We start from the raw sequence: 14,076 nt of genomic DNA, 5'->3' as shown, positions 1-14,076 counted from the left end.
TTTCCCTCTGACTGAATGAGAATACCCACAATGGATCTTGCTATATTTTTTGTATGTATTAATAGTTGGCTTGAACTGCTCACGGGTCTCCTTCACCTTGTCTCCACATGCTTGCTGGAAAGTCATACAAATCTGCTTGTTTAGGAGTTTGCTTAATGAGAGCTTGTCATAAGAAAAAGGGTTCTGGCCAGAGGTGCAGGTCCCAGCAGTGCTGTGAAACACACTGTGAGTTAAAGCACAGGAACCTTGTTGGTGGCAACTAGCAGCTTTAGCTGGCTCCAGCTGGGTGGGTGCTTCTGGGTGGGTTTCACTGGGCTGGCTTGGGCAGCCTGTGCCTGTCCCAGCTGGCTGTCCCCAGGCTGCCTGGCAGGCAGGAGGGCAGTGCTGGCAGCCCTGCCCAGGGCTGGGCTGGCACTGCCCCGCTGTCCTGGGCTGGGGAGGGCAGTGCTGGCAGCCCTGCCCAGGGCTGGGCTGGCACTGCCCCTCTGTCCCGGGCTGGGGCTGTGTGGGTGCTGCAGAGCTCCAGCTCAGCCTTTCACTGTGCCAGCCCCTGCTCCTCAGGGTCTCACATGGGCATCATGGAGATGCTGACTGAAAGTTCTGCTGCAAATCACCACATGCTGATAATTGTCTACAACTGTCCTGGAATGGATCCAGATCTGAAATGAGGTTACTTTGTGCGTGGTTTGTTCTGTATTCTTTAAGCACCTCCAGAGAATTATTGCTTCCACAAATAGGAGGGGCAGAGTGTCCTGGTTTTGGGTTTCTGTATCCATACTAACAAGCATCTCTCTGTAGCTCCCTCAGAGAGAGCACCAGTAATATTGGCTTTCCCTGTCCCTTGGGTGTGCCTTGCCTGGTGCAGAGGTGCTGCAAGGCTCACTTGGAGCTGAGGGAAGGAGTCTTCACCTCCTGGAGCACCACATTTGAGAAGCCTGTGCCTAAAAATAAAGAGCCACCTGGTCCATGGGTGTAAGCCCACCCCCAGCCAAGTCTGCAGCCATACCCAAGGCAGCAGCAGTGGCACTTTGGAGCCACAGTGCAAACCCTGGCTGCTGCACAGGTGGGAACTGCTCATCCTTTGGGCAGGCTCCAGAGACAGGCAATATTGGCTTTGTTTCTGCAGCACGTGCTGCTGCTGTCATTCCTGTAGCTGGTTGCTTGAAAAGAGAGGGCACATCATAGCTTGTGGGGTTCTGCAGAGCAGTATCCTGGTTTTTAAGGAGGAATTTGCCTCAATCTGTCCCTGTTAGGGATGTTCTGCATGAAGATTGTCCAGTATTGCCTTCAAATCAGGCAGTACCTGCCAGGGCTATCCCCTGGGATTTCTTACTGCCAAACCCCCCAACAGAAGATACATATTCACATCAGTAGAAAAACAAAAGAGGAATAAATAAACCTGAAAATACAGGTGGGAAGGGAAAGGTGGATTTTCAAGCCCTGTGGCTGTCGTGGAGCGCTCTGCTGACGTGCCAGTCCCCTGTGATGCACAGCATATGTCAAGGCAGCTCTGTTTAAAGAGATAACATCAAGGCATCTGAAAGGCTGCCTCCTTTTTGTTCTTATTTCATCCTGTATTACAGGATTTTATTCAGGTTTTTCAGTGGCCTCCTGGGTAATGCTTTATTACAGTGACAGTGTGGAGTTCTAGTTTGTAATAATGGGATCTATATAAATAATATTGGTTCTGCTGCCTCTTGTAATGCTTCCTGCCTGGAAACACTCAAAAGCTTTTGAAAATGTTAATTTCCTGTAATCTGGGATAGAGAAGCACCTCCGGGTGCTGCAGAGGGCATGGCAGTAGTGTGTTCTGTGCTGGCCAGCTGCCTGTAACAGCCATACCTTTGAATCAAGGGCTTCAAACAACTGAGGGTCTTTCTGCACCCAGAATGAGTAATTAAAATAATTGCTTTTCCAGGCATTGGCCTTTTTTTTCTTTTGTCATTTTGAGGCTTTAAAACAGAGGCCAGGTAGTATGAGAATCAGTTCCAAGCACTGAAGATACTGTAAGGGGAGATTCAGCCTTGAAGAAGACTCAGATGAAGGTTGGGAGAAAGGGATTGTTGTGATATTTCACAGATTTTGACTTGATGTGCAAAGAGATGAAGGATGCTGTCACCCAACAGACTGCAAAGCCATGTTGAGGACAGGCTCTTTGGCTCAGAGCAGCATCCTTGGTCTCACAATACAACTTTCCTTACGGTGCTGCCCTGTGCTGGGTGAATCAATAGTCAGATACCAAGGCATAGGCTAAGGTCTCCAGGTATCCAGGCTCAATTTGGGCATTTATGTTGCTCTGAACAACCTGTGCTTGGTCAGGAAGAGGAGGGTAACCTGAGTCCCTGGGTCTCTGTCCAGCTTTTCCTGGGGAGATGTTGCTGGTGTGAAGGGAGATGCTGGGCTGGGTGTGGAGCAGAGCCCAAAAGGCACGTGTGGCACTGCTAAGAATAAACAGCAGCATGGTGAGCAGGGTAGAGGCTTAATGGATTTCCTCGAGCCCTGCTCTGTAATGGCCTGGTTGACAGGATTTGCACTGCATTGACATGAGTTTTCAGAGAAATGAGGGCTGGGCTGTACAGCAGCACTGCCACTTTCCCTGGCTGACCTGCCGTGCTCCCTCCTTTCAGGGTAACATTAAAATGAATACTGTACAGCATAATTAGCTGCAGACAATGCATGTGCTGCTCTGCCCTGTGCAGTATCGATTGCTCCTTTCCAAATGTGTGTGTCTAAAGCAGGCCATGAAGCAGAGCCTGCTGGGCAGATGCCAATCCTTTCACACTTGGCAGCTCTCACCCCATCCCGGCTGTGCCACCAGCACCGTGCACAATCTGCAGGTACTGCACAGCCTGGCACCTGGGGACACAGCCTGGCACAGAGGGACACAGCCTGGCACACAGGGACAGAGCCATGGGCACACAGGAATGCAGCCATGGGCACAAAGGGACACAGCCTGGCACACAGGGACAGAGCCATAGGCACACAGGGACACATCCTGGCACATGGGGCACACAGTCACAGGCATATAGGGACACAGGGACACAGCCAGGGACACAGCCTGGCAGATGGGGACACAACCATGGGCACACAGGGACACAGCCATGGGCACACAAGGACACAGCCTGGCACACAAGGCACACAGCCTGGCACACAGCCATGGGCACACAGGCACACAACCATGGGCGAGTCACTGCCCATCGGGCCCCCAGCCACTGCCTTTGTGTGTGAGTGTTCTCTGCCATTCAGGAGGACTGCAGCCACCACTGAATGGGGCTGCTGCCACCACCCTGACTTACAGGTCAGTGTCCCTCCTGTGCTGCTGTGCTCCAACTCCCAGTGATGAGTGGCACAGGTGCCACGTGTGTGTCAGGGTTTTGTGAGGCTGCAGCTAAATCCCCATGGAAAACTGGTCTTTTTTTTTAGATAGATGAAATAAGAGGCAGGCCCACCATGGCCTGGTAGATGCAGAAGTGAGTCCTGAAGGTTGGCATTGTGAGCAGAAGGGATGCAGATGCTGTTGGGGCACATCTGCATGTCCCAGCACACTGAACAGCCACCTTGGGTGTTGGAGCTGGTGAAAGCAGCTGTGCAGCTGCTGGCTGGGGTGCTGCTGCTGGGTCATGCTGGGCTGTGTCCTGTGCAGTGCTGGGCTGGCCTGTCTACTGCAACCCACACACCCAGGGCCACTCTGTCCCATGGCCCTGCTGATCCTGTGGGGTTGATGGCTGCACAGCTCACAGCTCATTGCTGGGGTTTTTATCACTTTTTATCATGTAAGGCTTCTGAGTCTCTGCATTCAGAGAATCACAGCAGTGCTTTTCCAGAAGGAAGCTCCATGCTGCTTCTTTCCATCCTTCATCTCCAGTCTGTGCCCAGCAAACCCACTCAACAGCACGTGCCAAAGCTGTTTGCTGCATCTTATTCTATATATATATGTACACATATATGAATGGGAGTTATTCCTCTCGTAAATCCAAGTCAATATTTCCTTTCCTCCTGCAAGCATTTAGCCTCCTAGCAGATCTTGTAATAAATTAATCTTCTTTATCACTCCTTTAATTGGTTCCTCAAAACCAGCGAGCAGTGAAATCTTCTCACCTATTGATTGATGTATAATGTTAGATTAATGTATAATGTAAATTAGTAGAAAGCAATTACAAGAGCTGCCAGGTGGTTTGGTGCTGCTGCTGAATTTGTGCTACAAGGAGCTCGTTCAGGGTCAGTGTGTTAGCCTGTACCTTGCATGTAGGAGCAGTGTGCAAAGGTTTGGGGAATGAGTATTTCTTATGTGGAGTTAAAGCTTGAATAGAGGAGGAAAGGGGGTGTCTGTTATTTTACACACCCCACACTATCTGTTCTAAAGAGAGAGGAGCAATATGCCATGATGTGACAAACTGCTAGAATCAACAGCTGAATTTTTAAATAATGCATAATGACGAAGAGCCTCAGTGTTTGACTCTTGGGGAGCTGTGGGTGGCAGTAGTGGCTGTTGGGAGGGGGATTTGGGCTCATCTCACCTGAGGTTTGACATTTATTCTATGGGATGGGACAGCATTCCCTGTGGGCTCACTTTGCAGGAAGCAGAGACCAGGGTAACATCTGGGTTGTTATTCAGATCACCTCAGCTGTTTCTCTCTCTGCAGTTTGAAGTGTGCTGTGGGCATTTAACACTCTAAATTAATGCTTGATATTTAGGTAGGGTGCAAACGTGCTTAGGTACACAATCAGTTCTTCAGTGCCCTGCTGTGATTTGCTGATGTGAAAGGCTTAGCTATAAACTGTGCTTATTTGTGGCTACAAATAATGCTTTGGGGCTTCCCAAATTTCTGTTGTTTTAATAGAGCAGTTGGCAATAGATGAAACTCCTCTACCTTTTTCTCAGAACACTGGGGGAAGGGGAGAAGCACAAAAGGAAACACAATAAAATGTCCCTGTGGTACATTTTCTATTACATACCTGCCAAAGCCTGTAGTGCTGTGTTAAGACAAAGGGCTGAGCCCTCAGTGTTGTCCAAGGGAAAAAGCACAGAAAACTCTATTAAAGCCTCTATATTGCATTGACCTTTGGTTTGCTCCCATCTTTTCCTGGTTTCTGTGCTGTGACACACATCAGCTGTGGGGAAGGGTGGGCACTGCAGGTCCTGTTCTTGATTTCAGCTCAGAGGTTTGAGGCACACAGGTAACACATGGAGTGAAACCATCAGGGCAAATGGAAATCTCGTTTCTGTGCTGGGATTCTCCACAACACCTGCGTGTTGGCTTTGTCCTGCTCTTGGACTGCTCTTCTGAGAGGCCTGTACACCCCTAACCTCCATCTGCTGGCTCCTCTGCCCTCCACTGAAGGTGCTGTTAGCTCATGCTGCACATCAGGGAGCCTGGAGCTGCTCACAGCTGATGGAAGAAGAAGAAAAATGTTTTTTGACCTGGTTTTTCTCTCCCCCTTTGTTATGGGAAAGAACAAAGGACTAGAAACTTCTGTGAACTCTGTCCCAGTACAAGGAGTAAGGAAAGCAAAAGGAGTTAGGAAAGCATGTTAATCCTCATCTCTGTCTGGATGAGGCACTGAATTTCTGGTGCTTTGTGGTGACAGGAGCTGTGCTTCTGCTCCTGGGGAGCTCTATCAAACAGTCCTCAGAGTAAAGCAGAAAGGAAAGGAAAGTTGGAAAATGTACATTTGCCTAGCAGGAGTTTTGCTGGGGCTGTGGTCGCAGTTCACCTTGTTTACCTGCAGAAGTGACCTCACACTCTGGAGTCTCTCGTTTTTTAAAAGCTTAGAATGGGGAGAGCACCAAAGATCAATTCAAATAACAAATATAATGTAATCTAGTGAGAAATTGCAGAGACTAGAGATGGACTCCCTTCTGAGCTGTGTAGCAAAGGGCAGTGATGCAAGTGGAATTGTTAGGTAGGAAAATTGTTCTGTCTGTGAGCGTGGCCAGGCACTGCCACGGGGCCCCAGAGAGGCAGGGAGACCTCAGCCCTTGGGGACACTCAGAGCTCTGTGGGCACACTCAGAGCTCTGTGGGCACACTCAGAGCTTCACTGGGCACACTCAGAGCTCTGTGGGCACACTCAGAGCTTCACTGGGCACACTCAGAGCTCTGTGGGCACACTCAGAGCTTCTCTGGGCACACTCAGAGCTTCACTGGGCACACTCAGAGCTCTGTAGGCACACTCAGAGCTTCTCTGGGCACACTCAGAGCTCTGTGGGCACACTCAGAGCTTCTCTGGGCACACTCAGAGCTTCTCTGGGTACACTCAGAGCTCTGTGGGCACACTCAGAGCTTCACTGGGCACACTCAGAGCTTCACTGGGCACTCAGAGCAGTCTGACCTGAGGCTGAGGCTGGCTCCAGCATGAGCAGGGGCTGGAGTGGGGATTCCTGACAACCTCAACTGTTCACTGCTTCTGGGATTTACAGGGGCAAATTCTCTGTTACAGTTAAGCTATCATTTTGTAGATCTGTTTTTATCATGAGATTATGCTGCTTCATGAAGTGTTGTCTCTGAGCATTCATTATTCAGAAAAAGTTTGCCTTCCAATTACACAAGATCATAAGAAGGAAAGTGTCTGGTTTGTCAGAACTGCAGAGCTAAAATAAGCTGCAGCAGGCACATCTCCTTGGCAAGGAGCTGGTGTCTCTAATTAGAAAAGCTCTGGAGAGTTAATCTTGGGTATGAGACCTATTGCTTCCTCCTGCACCCTGTGATGGCTGGAGCTGAGCAGCTTTGGAAAAGGCCTGGAGGCTGGGCTTCAGATAATTAATATATCCTACTTGGGAGCTTATATATATATATATATGAATTTCCCAAACATGAGGTTTGGTGTGCTCCTGTCAGATGGCTGAACTGCAGCAGGGCTGAGAATTGACTGGGAATTGAAGATGTAAATTCTTTTAGTTAAAAAAGTGCTGGAAGTCCTAATCTCTGGCAAGCAGCTGCTGCAGAGTGGAGCACATTACTGTGCCATCTAGCTGTGTGAGAGCAGTGTCCTCAGCTGGCAGGAAGGATTGTGGTTGCCTGGAAGTGCCCAAGACTGGACTGGTTTCTTGCTTGGGGTGGTCATGCCTCACCCTCCCAGAGGGATGGGCAGCAGGAGGGGAAGAGGTTGTGACAATGAGCTGAAATGAGCCTTTCCTGGGACTATAACCTCAGCCACACTGCCAAAGAGATAACCTTGCTATTTCAGTGCCTAGCAAAGGTGTCTTCTGCTCTCGGGCTAATGCTCTCCAGGGTAGGGGGGAGCAACTAATCAGCATTGCAGCAATCAGTCAGGTTTCCCTTGGCACATGATGAGTGTAATTATTTTGCAGTTCACTCCATGTTCTTGGTAGCTGTAGTGATGTTTATTCTGGGAAGCTTCTGGGACTGAGGTGGTACAAAGGTTTTAATCTCAGACAGAAACGTACCAAGATGGGTTCTTGGCCTGGGCTCCAAACTTCCAGAGTTTCTCTGGAGTCCTGGTTGGCCTTATGGGACTTTGTCAGTCCTAGTTCCTTTTCCTGAGACATCTACCACATGTGACAGCTTTGATGTGGATACTGATGTACCAGAATTGACTGATGCATCCCATCAGACAAAAATAGCCTGTGTGTATCAGCAATTGAAGCAAACTGCTTGGTTTAAAAGCAAAAACCTTATCTGACCTGTCCAGCATGTTGCACTTTGTCTCCTCCCCAGCCCCTGCAGCCCTGCAGTCCGTGGGCTGGAGGCACAGGAAATCCTGGCTAAGGCAGGAGGGACTGGGGACAGTGGAGCTGCACTGGAGCTGCACTGGAGCTGCACTGACTGTCCTTGGGCTCCAGGGAAGCTCAGGGTTTGTGTGCCATGTACAACAGAGCTGTGCTGCCTACACTGGCAGAACTGTGTGGCTCCCTGGGGTTTGGAAACACTCACCTGCTGCAGTGGGCAGCTTTCTCTCAAATGCTCAGTGACCTCTGAGCAGGTTAGCACTGCCTTAGGCCTCACACATACCAAGAAGCACTTACTGAGCTATTAGTTAATGAAAACCTGGGCAGGATTCTCTCAGCCTTCAGGCAGCTGGGAGTTCACTTTGCCATAGGTGCTCTCCTGACCAGTGGCACCTGGATAGAGTCAAAGGCAATTTATCTCATTCTAATAATTGCAGTTGCTTACAAATATCTCTATCATAATGTCATATTCTCATATCTGAATTGCCCCAAATTTGCACCTTATCCATGTCAAGCTCTGCAAATAACCTAAGAAGCGATGCTGTAGGAATTTTACTGTCAATCTCCTCTGCAGCACAATACCTTTGAAAGCTGCAAGAAATCTTTTTATTATTGGATGCAAACTCCCTGGGAATGTGCAATTGATTATTCAAACCTCATGCTGCTGCTGCAGGGATTTGTGTTGCTGTGACTGACTTTGATTCCCTGATAGCCTGTCTCATGCTCCTGTCCCCTAATGGGGCTGATAGCATTAAGTCATGCAGTTAATCAAGTGAAAGAAATTGTTTCTCCTTATTCAAAGACCTGATGACTTTATCCAACAGGGAGGGTCTCTAACAGAACAAGACAAGGAGGAGCAGGTGAGATAAGAAGCATCCACTTGGTTATCCACAGGACTCACTAAGCAGTGGAGTAGGAGTGTTTTTAAAGGCTTCAAATATGGAATAGAAAAACATTCTGAATGATCTGTGGAAAGCCAGCCCTCTGGCTGGCACTTTTTTATAGCATTTTCTGTATTAAGGAGTCAAAGATCAAGGATAACTTCAGGTAATGATACACAGAATTGTTGATTGAGGTGCTGCTGAGGTGTGTGAGGACAGCAGCTCCTCCTTGGAGGCAGCTGGCAAAGATGGGTACATGGTCCCAAATTATCTGTGTGTGATGGGTTTTCTGCATAGTATTTCCATCACTGATAATATGAATTAAAACATAATTCACTAATGCATGAAAAGAAGGTCTTCACAAGGCTGGGTACTCCCAGGCAATGATTTTCCTGATGAAATTAATACAGGAGGCTCAGGAGAAAGTATAATTCTCCCTCCTTTTCATGCTACCCATTGTAACAATGATCTGTGCAAAACCAATTTGACTATTAAATCATTCCTACTAAAATAACTCCAAACCATTTACCAGTATCCTTGTAGGACTTGCTGCAAGTAGATGCTGAAGCACTTCCAGAGCTGTCAAGTTTAATTTGTACCCTCCCTTTGCCAGGTGGAGCTGCTGTCTCTGCTCCGGGGAATTCCTGCATTTCTGGGGAATGGCATCAGGCAGGAGGGATCACTCTGCCTCTGTGGGGGCAGTGCAGCTTGCTCTTGCTCACAGACTTTAGGAGATGGCCCCTTAGGAAGCAATACATGGATGCTGTGTGAAACTGCCCTTTGAGACAGGCCCCACGCTGAGCTCTGCTGTGCTCTCATGAATTTATAACAGCTCTGCTACACTGAAATCGTTCCAAGGTTTTGCTGGTGAGGATGCAGTCACAATCTCTCCCACGGGGAGCAGAAGTGCTGCAGAGGAGTTTGCCCCCTTCACCAGGTCAGTTTGAAGTTTGGCTGTCCTGCAAAAGTGTGTTGCTTTTATTCTCAGAGTTACAGGCAAATAAGAAAGGTAAGGAATATGGTGTTTTCCCCAGGCAATGGGGTTCTTTGGAGAAGTGAATGCCCCAGGGAGGCAGAGAAACAGAAACCACACTCCTTTTGTGCATGCTGCAAAAGGGATAAAGTGTTTTCCATTCCCAGGTTCAACTTTTGCTTTAGGCTTTGGTGAGCAATAGTGATAGTAGTAAAAGTTAATGAAATGTTTGTGTCAAAAGTTAATGAAGATTATGTGGAATAAGGCTAAACATGGACTAAAGTATTGATAAATGAGAGTTTTAAGGAAAATAAAAAAGCATTTTTTCTAGCAAATGCTCATGCATCTTCTTCATTTAGGCAAGATCTTACTTGCAATTAGCTGGTAAAGGCATTGTACATAAGCCTAGAGTAACCAGGACAGCAATTTTAAAAAAGGGATTATTTTAGAGTTTATCTACTTTCTTTTAAGTGATTGTATAACTCCCTTGTGTCAAAGAAAGACAAGTTTTTACCTTTTGAAAAGTATATATCCTGCTGGACTAAAGAGTGCAGAAAACACTTGTTTGCTGGTGAGTCACAAGTGAAATCATTAGACTTGAACTGCAAATTGTAGATTCAGGTGCTCAAGAGGAGAACCAAGAGCCATGAAAACTTCCCTCAGCACAGTGCCACACTGCTGAGCTTCTGGTCCCCAGCTTTGTCACATGTGTGCAGGTCTCTGATACCAGAACTGATAAAGGTCTATGAGAAATCCCAAAACCTGGAGTGAGGAGGAGTTCTCAGTCACACCCCCATCACAGTCCTGGCTAGGATGCTTTAGAGCATCTCAGCAGGTTGCTGTTTATTTGTCAGCTGCTCCTTAAGGGAAAAAGAGGTGAGTCTGAATTTGTCACAGCGTGTGACACTGACAGAGCTAGAGCTGCTCAGTGCTTGGTGGCATTCAGGATGTTGTGCCAGCATCCTGGAATTTATTGCCCACATTTTGCCACGTGTTCGAAGGTGAGCTGGCACCACATGAAATGTCACGTTTGCCAGGTAATCCCTTTAGCATATATTTAAGCTGTTGTGGGATTGCTCATGCTGGGTCTGGGCTGAGAACCACTCTGAGCTTACACTGTCCAGTGCATTCAGCAAGAGTCAGGTCTCTGCACCTTAATGTGCCACATCCTCCTCAAATGACTACCAGGGAGCCCACCTGCAGTGCTCACCGACCTGTGTTTCCCTCTCTGCTGCACTGAGTTTCTCACAGATTTCTTTTGTTTTGCTCAAGATAAGCCCACACTAAGGAGAATTGATTTGGAACACCATGAAGTCAAGTGTTACTTGCATCCATTGATGTTTCAGGCTCATTTCTCTTGTCTGCTGTAATTACTACAGAAAGGAGGATGTGAAAATGGTCAACACCAGAATTAATTAAGGAAAAAACCCAGACATAAAAGGCCATTGCATAGTGCAGCAGGCTTTGAGCAGAAATGTAACAGGTCCTCATAAAAAATTTCCCTGTGAGTTTGTAAATACTGATTTTCTTCTTTCTTCTTGCAGTTTCTCACTCCATCTTCACAGTGGCTTTCTGATCCCTGGTGGCAAGCCAAGGCAGAGGAAATCCAGCCAGCCACTGTCCCCAGCATGGTCCCTCCCCAGACCATTCCTGCCAGGCAGACTGGGAATCTCCTTGATGCTGGGACTGTTAAGTTTTCCTGGTGGTTAGGGCCTTTTATACCCTTTCACTGCCAGTTCTGTTCTACTGCTAAATGGTAAGAGCCAAGCTACTCTGCTTTCAAGTTGGTTTGGGCTGTTCCACTGCTCCTGTTCCTCATTTGTTTCTTTGGAGTGTATATAACACTCAAGGTGGGTGCTGTCTTTGCCCTAAATGTTGGGATTTGAGATGTTCTGTGGATTTTGTTCATTCCTTCCTGCTGATCAAAGACTTTTCTCTCCTGGTACAAGTCCAGCACTCTCATCCACAAGTGCTCTGACCAGGGAGAGCATGGATGGGACTGTAGGAGCAGCTGGCTCCTGTGGCTGTGATCCACTTTGTCACCCCCTTTTGCTGGTTCACTGCAGCTGAAGGGGCACCTGGGAGAAGTCTGGAGTTTTCCTGAGGCACAGCTTGGTGCTGCAGCCCAAGCTCTGGGTAATGCTGGTTGTTTACTTTGCAGTATTTACCATAAACACTGTCCCAAGGTTGTGTATCAAACATCTCTGTTAGTAAATGGTCAGTCATGTTACAGAATTGACACACACAGAAAGTAGTCATTGCCAATGCCCAGGAAAAAACATAATCCACTCCTAAAACAGAAGTGTGACAGCTCATTACTTGGTTATTGGATCTTGGTCAGAGAGTATTTAATTGATTTCCAATGTGGTGCATATTATTTTTAAGTCATAACCTATTTTTGGCTTTAGAAGAATTTTGCAAAGAGAAGGAGATATTGAATCATATCCATTCAGCAAATATTTTAGTAATAACATGAAATAGGTTGTAAGCAACGGGTTAGGAATTTCCTTCATAGAACACAACCTGCTCATCAGCTTGCTAAGGATTATCCCCCCCAGTTTGTGGGAATTTTGGGTCAGTGTCAGGAAATTTTCTAACATATCTTTTGCCATATAGGTAATAGAATATTTTTAGTATTAAAATTATCTGATTTTTTGAGGATAAATAAATATGGTATGATAATAAATGATTCTGTTTGAAATCCCAGATATATTTACTGGCTATTTGGTGACTGTTTGGGCTTTCCATGCAGTGCCTCTATGACCTGTCTGTATCCTCATGTGTGGTTCTGCATTCCCTCTCTCTCCCTGTGCCCACCCATTCCTGTGCAATCAGGTAAGGACGTTTCACACCACGTTGCTTCTGCCTGCCAAAGCAGGGCCATTTGTTTGATTCCTTCCTGGCCAGAGGTTGGTCACAAAACAAGTCTGACAATAAGATCTCTTAGACTACTATGTTGGCATTAATTCAAGTTGAACTTGGCCAGCAGGCTCCAAACTTATCAGAGTGTACAAACAGGCAGGCAGCCCAAGCACAGTGACTGCATGGTCCTGGGAAATGAGCTAAAAATAATAGAGTATTTATTTCTGGAAGAATGAAATTGAGTTTGATTCAACCAATCTCTTGGGTGAATAAGCATAATGAAAATGAGATTATCCTGGCTGATTTATTATTTCTGGTAGCTATTAATTATTGGGTTTTTCTTTTGAGTAATTAAAGAAGAATTTTTCCTGCTTTAAGTGAGTGCACTAGGTCTCATTAATCTAAAGTCTTAAAAATATATTCTTAACCTGGAGAGCCTAAAAACCCACTAGTTTTCTTACAACTGTTCATTTACAATATAAGACCATGGAGCTACCTTTTTTTTTTTGTTTTTCCACATTTTTGTGAGTGTGTAAATCCTTGGCTGTTTATTGGCATCTTGGTTCTGCCTTCTGTTTCTCTTCTGGACAGATCCAGAGTTCCTCTGCAGAATCAGTCATGGCTAAATTTAAGCACACAGATATAAAATAAATACTGGATAGTTTTTTTTCTCCACAGACTTCAGTTTCCCTGAGAGAGACCTTAAACCAGAAGCATGTTGCAGTGATTTTAGGTATTAGCCCAGCTTTTATTTCTGAGGGCATGTTGTGGAGGCAGCTTTCTGCCATGGTCCGACAGCAGCAGGATGATGGCCTTTAAAAATAGGACCTCTTGCCATTTTGTGTTCTTGTCAGAGTGTCACAAATGTCATAAGGTCAGGTTTGTTTTTCTCCCATTTTTCTCTTCTGGTTATTGCCCTCACCAAAGGAATGAACTGATTTGTTGGTGGGGGGGTTCATCCTTGCAGTGGCAGGACCAAAGCTGTGCAGTGGTTCCCCAGGGCAGCGGGGCTGTGCTGGCACAGAGCTGGGCTGGGCTCTGCAGAGGGCTGCCCACTTCCTAACGCCCCTCTTGGGAGGCATTTGATCTTTCCAAGGATAGAAACATCAGCTGCCCACAGCTGCAGGAGTGGAGGCAGGGCTTCTCACCCTTCTGATGCTCCCGAAGCGCATCTGCCCTCAGGGTTCCTGCCCATGGGTGTCAGCACAGACACAAAAGAAAGTGTTGTATTCAACAGCTCCTAAAGATTGTTGTGAGAAAAAACAAAGCCAAACAAATCAAATCTCCTCCCCATGGAACTCAGCCAGGCTGAGAAGATACGTGAGCACAAAGTAGGGAGAAGGGCGGTGTTTGGTGGAACCAGTTGGCTGAATGGTTCAAGTGCCTCCTGCCAGCCTGCTCAGCTGGCCCAAAACTCGGTCCCTGAAGCCTGCAGGGTGCATTCCAGAGGGTTCTGGCTGCCTTTGGGAGTGCTGCAGTGCTAGCAAGCCAGCCCTACAAGCTCTGGCAAAAGCAAGGCTGTGTTTGGCACCAGGAATGATCCTTGTGCCCAAGTGGCTCCTCCAGGGACAAGTTGTGCTCATTGCCATAGATTTCCTGGTGCTGTGGCCTCAGCTGGCTTCATCCCTTGGGCTGGCTGCACCCCCTTGAGTGCATTTATTTGGAATGGTG

The 14,076-nt window shown here is 47.1% G+C and overlaps 1 long non-coding RNA gene across 1 annotated transcript in view; it reads left to right on the top strand.

Annotated features, from left to right (window-relative positions):
- The first annotated feature begins 460 nt into the window (after positions 1–460).
- Positions 461–14,076, top strand: part of LOC146766086 (uncharacterized) — a 50,524-nt gene continuing 36,908 nt past the window's right edge. The window contains exon 1 of the long non-coding RNA XR_014958415.1: positions 461–14,076. This exon is cut by the window's right edge and continues 20,167 nt beyond it. This is a non-coding gene — a long non-coding RNA (uncharacterized LOC146766086).

This window comes from Lonchura striata, chromosome 14 (assembly GCF_050655825.1).
Source record: "Lonchura striata isolate lonStrDom1 chromosome 14, ASM5065582v1, whole genome shotgun sequence".
Lineage (NCBI taxonomy): Eukaryota > Metazoa > Chordata > Aves > Passeriformes > Estrildidae > Lonchura > Lonchura striata.
Note: the sequence above shows the minus strand (reverse complement) of the source record. Positions and strands in the feature narration are given on the sequence as shown.